This window comes from Heterocephalus glaber, unplaced genomic scaffold (assembly GCF_053883595.1).
Source record: "Heterocephalus glaber isolate CG9 unplaced genomic scaffold, H.glaber_assembly_v1.0 deba00000594, whole genome shotgun sequence".
NCBI classification, from domain to species: domain Eukaryota; kingdom Metazoa; phylum Chordata; class Mammalia; order Rodentia; family Bathyergidae; genus Heterocephalus; species Heterocephalus glaber.
Window position 1 is genome coordinate 33,919,327 of NW_028258151.1, and position 8,627 is coordinate 33,927,953.

Below are 8,627 nucleotides of genomic sequence, written 5' to 3' on the forward strand. Positions count from 1 at the left end.
AAGGGGAACAAGTGAGGAGGGAGGGAGAAAGGAAGGAAGGGACAAGAAAAAAAGTGAAAATAGAAGGAAAAAATGAAAACAAAGGTTTTGTACATAGGGAGGGGAGGGGGTCTGAGGGGGGAAATGGGATAACATAAAATTTATTTATTTATTTTTACTTTTTTGGTACCAGGGATTGAGCTCAGGTCCTTGCGCTTGTGCAGCAGGTGGCGAAACCACTGAGCTAAATCCCCAGCCCCATAAAATTTATTTTTAAAGAATAAAAGTATTCCAAAATGAAAAGTTTATTTTTAAAAGTTTTTATTAATGATCATTCTCTTCAAAAAAATCAACGTCATGAAAAACAAAATTTTTATGAAGTAGCACTTCAGCTGGGCATGGTGACATACACCTGTAATAATAGATACTCAGAAGGCTGAGGTCAGAGGGTCACAAGCTTATGGCTAGTCTGAGCACTTAGTGAGATCCTTTCTCAAAATAAAAAATAAAAAGGGTTGAGGACTCAGTTCAGTGGGAGAGCACTCTCCTAGCATACATGAGATCCTGCATTCAATCCCCAGTAAACCCCCACCAAAGTAGGTGCACTACATAACTGCTGGAATGGCTACAATTTCTAAAAAACAGGAAACTAAGTACTGTTGAGAATGTAGACCATGGGGGGTAGGGATTTAGCTCAGTGGTTCCACCGCCTGCCTCACAAGCTCAAGGACCCTAGTTGAGTTCCATCCCCCGTACCAAAAACAAACAAACAAAAAAACAAACAAAGAATGTAGACCAACAGGAAATCTCATTCATCGCTGATGTGAATGCAAAGTGGTACAGCCACCTTGGAAGACAGTCTTATAAAACTAAACAGTCTTGCCATATAATCCAGCAAGTGTGTTTTTAGGTATTTATCCAACTGAATTAAAAACTGAAATCCTTAGCTCAGCGGTTTCACCGCCTGCTGTGCAAGCTCAAGGACCGGAGTTCGATCCCCAGTCCAAAAAAAAAAAAGAAGACTCTTAGTCGGGGGTGGTGGGACACGCTTGTAATCCTAGCACTCCTCGGGAACCACTCTCAGCACTCCTGCTGAGGCAGGAGGGTCACCACAAGTTCGAGGCCGGCCTAGGCTACATAGTGAGTTCAAGGCCAGCCTACACTACAAAAAAGAGACCCTGTCTCAAAAAACGAAGAAAATTAAATAAATAAAAAAGAGACAATCCTGGCGTTGCTGTATGCCAGGCCCTATACCAAGGGCAGTGGGAAGTGAGACAGACATGGCCTATCTCTTATAGAAAAACAAACAAACAAACAAACTGAAATCCACACAAAAACCTGCATATGAATGCTTTTAGCAGCACTGTTCACAATTGTCAAAAATTAGAACTAAGAAGTGACTTTAACAAGTACATAGATAAAAACTCTGGTACAAAATAGTCATTAATAAAGACAAGTGAAAAAAATACATACATCAAAAAAACCCAAATGAGCTACTAAGTCATGGAAGAAGTGAAGTGAAAGAAGCCAGTTTGAAAAGGATACATAAGGAATGATCTCATTTATAAGACATTCTGGCAGAAGCAAAACTATACAGACAGTAAAAGGATCAGTGGTTGCTAGGGTTTAAGGGGGAAGACAGGGAATATGGGTGAAATACAGCGGATTTTTAGGGCAAAGAAACTATTCTCTATGATTTTTTTTTAATCCTGTAAAAATAGCACAGGAGCCCAGGCATGGTGGTGCAAGCCTGTAATCTCAGCCCTTGGGAGATTGAGGCAGGAGTATCTCTGTAAATTCAAGGACAGCCAGGGCTACATAGTGGGTTCAAGGTGAGTGTGCACTACACATAGCAAGACCCTGTGTCAAAAAGCAAAAAAATCAAAACAAAACAAAACAAAAAAACACCACAGGAGGACACTATCCCCATGCAGACAGCAACCTAGGGGTCACATTAGTCCCTGAGGCACCACACTGGCAGATAGACACCTTTAATATGGAGCCTTCCTGGGTACCTGAGAACGTAGGAGAGCTTGAAGCTAAAGTTGAAGTTAGGGCTACAGCTGCAGCCTGGGCCTGGGCCTTGGTTTGAATGTCTATCTGTGCCAGTTAGAGCCTAAGATTCTTAGAATGTGCGGACAGCTTGGTTCCCAGACGTGGGGTGCATAATCTGGGCAAGTCAACCGAGCTTGCCGCTGATACTCTGGGATCCTGGCCTTCCCCTCCTTGGGGTTTATGAGGGCCTTGACAGCCTCAGCATGTGCACTCACAACCTTGGTATTGCTGGTCTGCATTCTCTTCAAGTCCTTGTTATATTCCTTGACAAAACGCACATTCCTCAGAAACTTTGGGCCTACTTCCCACTTTCTGATCAGACTACTATCTCTGTGGCCAGGGTTTCTGGATGCCATTTTTAGATTGGTTGTATGTAGTATGGTTCTTGGACTTGGCCACATCTACACTGTAACCACAGCTTTATATTACAATGGTGGATAAATAACACTATGTATCTGTTACAATCTACCCATCTTTGTAACAAGTTGATCTTTAATGTATGCAAACTTTAAAAAGACCTTCAAGAGGTTGAGGGATCCAAGAAAAGAACAAACACTATGATAAGTGACTCTAACAATATTATAAATGTGTGAAACAACCTCACAAAGGGAGTGAGGGGGGTGGGAAAAGGTGCCTGACCTAACTTCAAAATAAGTAGAGTCTGTAAGACTAATGCTAAAAGCACTGTACTGTAGTTGGTAAAGTTGTTTTCCATAGGAGACCAAATTAACAATATACTGTCCACGTGTACCAGAACTGAACAATTAAATAAATAAAGGGTAGTCATGCTTTTCACTGTTGGAGTAGAAATTTACAGATTAGCAAAGGGAAGATACTAGAATGATCTATGCAGTAGTGGATCACTGTCAGTGATATCAGTAAAAACTTATGCTTAAATTAATATACAGACAGATGGCCACATGCGGAAATTTTCAGATATATCTCTCTATATCCTGGCTTAACACATATACATATTTTTCTGTTAGTTAGCGTTCCATTACTATAACAAATACCTGAGGTAAATCAACTTACAAAGAAAAAAGGCTTATTTTGCCTCACAGTTTTGGAGGTTGTTGGTTTTAGGCCTGTAGTAAGGCAGTGCACCAGGGCAGAAGCAGCGAGAGGGCAAAACAACTCTCCAGATGGCCAAGAAGTGAAAGAGAAAGTGGAGTTCGGGTCCCAACAGCTCCTTCAAGGGCCCACTGGCAATGCCTGGCAGACCTCTCACTAGGTTTCAATAGCAACAAGCTAGGAGCTATGCCTTTAACACATAGACCTTTGGGGAACATTTAAAATCTAAAATATAGTAATTTTCTTGCTCTGTTAGCTGAAAAGGACCATAAGAAATGACACTCAAGTAACAATGAGAATACTTAGTGCCAGGTCTTGGTTCCTAACACCATTTTCTAATAAAAGGAAGCAAGTTTCCTTCAAGAAATGCCTGATTCTAGCTCTGGGACAGGAAATTATACAAGATGAGCTTGGAGCATCTTATAGTGTCAGAAAGCAAGTAAGTCTTCAAAAAAAAAAAAAAAACAACAACAACCAACTCAATCAATCCATCAACACATATGTGAGGGGCACAGGAGCCAACTACAACAACCCTCAGTGGACCGAGCTGGAATAATCTGAGCAAAAACATAGTAGTATTGGAATATATCCCAAAGCACAAAATAAAATTAAACATGTTGAGCCCATACTGATATAAATACTTGATTAAATTAATAGATGGGAAGGACAGACAAATCTGTGAAAAACTCCAAATAAATTATGTAGATACTCCATGTTGGAGGAAAAGGAATACCTTCCCCCAACATTTCTCAAGTGTAGACTACACACAGTGAATTCCTTTCAAAGAGTATAGTGTGGAAAGGGATAAAAAAATAAAGTAAAAGTAGCTTCGCAGTGAAGAAACTTCACAAACACTATTTCATCCAGGAAATCAAAGTCAATGCTAACAAACATGTATCTTGTGGCTAGTATGTACCCTTGATATGATGTGATGAAATGGTATTTAACCTTTGCAGTCTTCCTGCCAAAAACCCACAGGCCAAATCTAAGCATGAGAAAGACATCAAATTCCAAAAGAGACACGTTCATTTGACTAGTATCCTTTAAAACTTGTAGATTGGAAAAGTTTTTTTATTTAATGTAAAAAAGTTGGGAGAGCCCGCTTTACTTTCCCATCTAGTGACAAACACAAATCTATAATTTTTCTAGTTTTCTTAGCTGAAGATTTCCAAGTTAGTCTACTGAGATACTGCTCTCAAAGATAGAGAGACTCAGCCGTTGGTTAGTTACACATTGGCTTTATCACTTTACACAGAGATTATGCCAGTTTGGACCACTTTTGTTCAACAAATACTGCTGATCACCTACTTTGTTACGGACATTGTTTGAGGTACTGAGTAATCTCTCAGGGAAAAAAAAAATGCATGTTCTGCTTTCATTTTTGTAAGGAAACTTGACACAAGAAAACAATAAACAACCTATCACATTAGCAATGCTCTAAAGTAAAGAGGAAAGTGAAGAAAAGTCACCAAGAGGGGTAATCTAAGTGGGAGCTTAGAAAAATGGCTCTCTGAGGAGATGACATTTGAGCTAAGACCTGACTGGAGCCTGTTATATAGGCTTGCAGTAGAGGGAGAATGGGGTGGGTTGTTCCACACAAGTACAGCAAAGACAGACCAGAAAGCAAAAGTTTAAGTATATCGAGCAGACAGAGTAATGAGTCTGACAGGAATGAGCTAAGTAACGTATTTTGAACTAAAGATGTCAGAATACAAGAATCACTTAAAAACCTCAAACCTCCCCACACAGACCATACTCTTATCAGTCACAATTAGATTAAGATCCCTGGGTGTGGTGGCGTGTGCTTGTAATGCCAGCATCAGGAGGCTGAGGTAGGAGGATCACCACAAACTCAAGGCCAGCCTGGGCTCCACAGTGAGTTCAAGGTCAGCCTGAACTACATAGTGAGACCCTGTCTCAAAAAAAATAAATTAGATTAAGATCTCAATCACTGGGCCAGGGATTTAGCTCAGTGGTTCACCGCCTGTCTTGCAAGGTGCGGAGTTCGATCCCCATAACAAAAAAAATCTCAATCTTATGCTCTCCCTTGACCCCACCCCACTGTCACAGGTGTCCACTTCAAATACAGCAAACACTGTATTTTGAACTTCCCCACTAAAAACTATTATGCCTGTCACTCATTTTTCATCATATCTCAGTGTAAGTAAAATAGAGTGCATTAAAAAATATAAAATGTGGCACCTGGCCAGCACTCAGGATATATTAGTGTCTGTTAGTAAAAGTATTTAAGAATTTATTTTGATCAAGGACCAAGACTGAGCTAGAGGAATTATAGTAACTGCAATTTGCTAGTTAACTGAAAGATTAAACTGTCAAACTCCCTTAGGTCAAGGCCTCTGTCTTTCTCTGGCTGATCAGCATAGTCCCTGAATCTATAACAATGTTTGACATCCAGTAAACATCAGTCTTTGCTGAATGATGAATGAATGAATGGGAAGCCATCATGTCAAACTTGAATACAAAGTTTTCATTCCTCATTAAGATTTTAGGGGTTTTTTTCTTTCTTTCTTTTAATACAGGGTCTCACTATGTACCTCAGGATGGCCTCAAACTTGCAGCAATCCTCCTGCCTCAGCCTCCCAAGTGCTGGGATTACAGCCACATGCCCCACTAAGACTTTAAACACCATCCAAAAGTATCATTAAAGATGTTACTTATTCTTAATTGTCTCCCCAAAATCTAGAACAGGTGTTCATAACATCAAGGTACTTGTATTTATTGCAATTAAAACTACTGCTAAAAAAAAAAAAGGATAAAAACCTCTACTAGTAAAATTGAACTGTCAGTTGCAGAAGACTAATAAAATTACGACACACCACAATTCAAAGCTGATGATCAAAACTTTTGAACTATAGTGAATAATGAAAACTTTAAAACAATAGTGAATAAGGCCAGGGATTTAGTTCAGTGGTGCTGCGCCTGCCTTATAATTGACAGGTCCTAAGTTTGATCCCTGGTACCAGAAGGAAAAAGAAAAAAAAAAGGAAAACAATAGTGAATATAAGCTGTGTGTGGTGGCACACGCCTGTAACCCCAGCACATGGGAGGCTGAGACAGGTGGATCACCTCAAGTTTGAGGTCAGCCTGTGCTACATAGTGAGTTCAAAGCCAGCCTGTGACACACGGCCAGACCCTGTCTCAAAAAACCAAATAAAAATCATATTAATGATAATAATAACAAAAAAACTAATAATAAAGTATAAGGCATAATGCTTATGGAATACCTTGTTCACATCGTCACAAGTGAATAGCCTTTAAATTTTTCTTCTCACAAATTTACCAACTAGGTTTCATTTACGCTGAATAAATTGATTTCATTTTCATCTATATAGTTAAATTTCATAACACTACAGTTTTCCAGTTACTTAAGAAAAGTTTCGAGCCAGGCATAATGGCACATGCCTGTAAACTCAGCACTCTGGGAGTCTGCAAGTTCAAGACCAGCCTGGGCAATTTAGCAGCTTACGGAGCCCTTGTCTAAAAACAAAACAAAACAAAATTAAAAGAGAGGGTAGAAGGTGTAGTTCCGTGTGTTAGGGTAAATGCCCTGATTCAACCCCCAATACCCCCGCCCCCCCAAAAAGGTTCCAAGATTGTGAGCTTAAATTATTTGCTCTTTAGGTTAAAGAAGGACTTTTCAGGTTGATGAAAATGGAGAAGAGAGGAACTCACCTTTCTAAAAGTGAGTTTTCAGTTACTATAATTATGCACAATATAAGACAGGCATATCTGGGCCAGGATTTGATGCCTTGGTTCCCATGAGAATTAAATTAAGAGTCATACATAAATTTGGGGCAAGTTCTGCAAAAACTTCACCCTCTATTCATGCTAAATGAAAAACTCGGTTAAGATTCACCAACATGAATATATTTTCTAACACTCAGCAGCCACTCCCGCAACATCTCATTCATCATTTCCTATGTAAGAAACGAAATGAGATGCATTCAACCCTGCCCGGCAATTAGGAGGTCTGCAGGTAGCTATCCCAACAGCCAGCGAGTGCTAAGAGCCACTAAGTAGGAATGCGGCCCGGAGAGCCCCACGTTAAAGCACTAAGGCCTGCTTAACCTGCAGCTGCTGCCTACAGCACTGGGCCCCGAACCTCCAGAGCTGGGGAGATACCTGAACTCTACGGACACCTTTTGGGAGAGAAAGCCAGGCGTTAAGGGCGGAGCGGCGATTGCTAGGAATCGCTCTCGTCGCTGGCTGTAGGGACACGGGTGGGAGGGCAGACCCCAGGGCCGCTGTCCTTGTCACACACCGAGGCGACCAGGCCCTTCCCAACCAGCCCCGGCCGCGCAGGCTAATTCATTCATTCACAATCGCGCGAGGCACCTCCCGCGGGGCCACCGCCCCGGCGTCGCCTCGGCCCCACTCGGCCGCCAGGCGCGGCCCCACTCCATCCGCGTCCCCCGATGCCGCGGCCCGCGCCCAGCTGCTGAGGGACCGGGCCCCCGGACCCCAGCCCCGCGCTCCGCCACACGCGAGCGCCCACGCCCCTCGCCCTGCCAGCCGCAGGTCTCCCGGCCTCCGCCCCGCGTCGCCGCCTCAGACCTGCCGGCTCCGCGGGGCAGGGCGGGCGCGCGTCCGCGGAGACTCTCCGCCCGGTGTTCGGGGCCCCTCCGCGCGCGCGACGCCGGGTTCCAAGGGCCTCGGCTGGCGGGCCAGGCCCACTGCCCACTCACCTCAGGCGGGTCAGAACCGAGAGGCCTGCTCTAAGCCGTTTGAAACCGCTTGGGCCGCCGCACACCCCGCAGTGTCCTCGTTGATGATTGGTCCTCGATGGACCGCCCATCGCGCATGTATTGGTCCATTTGAAAGGACAGCGGGCACGCGCCGCCCGCAGCCTTAAAGGGGCCGCGCGCGGAACCGCGTTTCCCTGGGGACTTGGGCGCTACAGGCTCAACTGGGAAGCCGGGTGGCTGGAGAAAAAGCCGCCAAAAACCCCCCGGAAAGAAAAGAAAAAGGTGCGTGTAGAGCTATGCATCCCCACCCATCAGCGTGTTTGTTTTATAGATATTTAAGGTGCTGTCAATGCCTGACTTTTTTTTGAGTCTTTGTATTCACCAAATATTGCTTGTGCTGCTAAGTGCAATGAAAGAAGCAGAGGGGATGTAGTGGAGGAGGAGCAATGAATGGACCCGTGGATTCTAGACTTTGACCTGGTTTGAGCAAATCTCTTTTCTCTGTAAATGTGGAGTTGTTTTTTCCTCTGGGGGAAAAAGAAGCTTAATGTGAGCATTTACTCTAACAAATTGAATAGGAAAGAACATTACCAACTGTATGCATTCTGCAAATGCTCAATACTCCTTTCACTAAATTGAGAGGATTCGTCAATATGATATCCAAAATTCTTGTTTAGCTCTACAGTCAATGTTTCTATGAATCAGATTAAGACTTTACTTCCAAGAAATTTTACCATCTATAGTGACCAGAGGAGTAAAAGATAAATAAACCAGTCACTAGTACTCAAAACAGTATGAGAATTATCTAAATGGAAA

General features: G+C 42.9%; 1 protein-coding gene across 6 annotated transcripts in view; it reads right to left on the bottom strand.

Moving 5' to 3' along the window:
- Ckap5 (cytoskeleton associated protein 5) overlaps positions 1–7,932 on the bottom strand; it is a 112,515-nt gene extending 104,583 nt beyond the window's left edge. For 3 of the 6 annotated variants that reach the window (XM_021264219.2, XM_021264217.2, XM_013074881.3), the window contains exon 1: positions 7,812–7,918. The gene's annotated coding sequence lies outside the window, so the exon portion shown is untranslated. Of the gene's footprint in view, positions 1–7,811 lie in introns of all 6 variants that reach the window. The other 3 variants (XM_087205045.1, XM_013074880.3, XM_021264218.2) reach the window with 2 other exon arrangements.
- Positions 7,933–8,627: the final 695 nt, after the last annotated feature.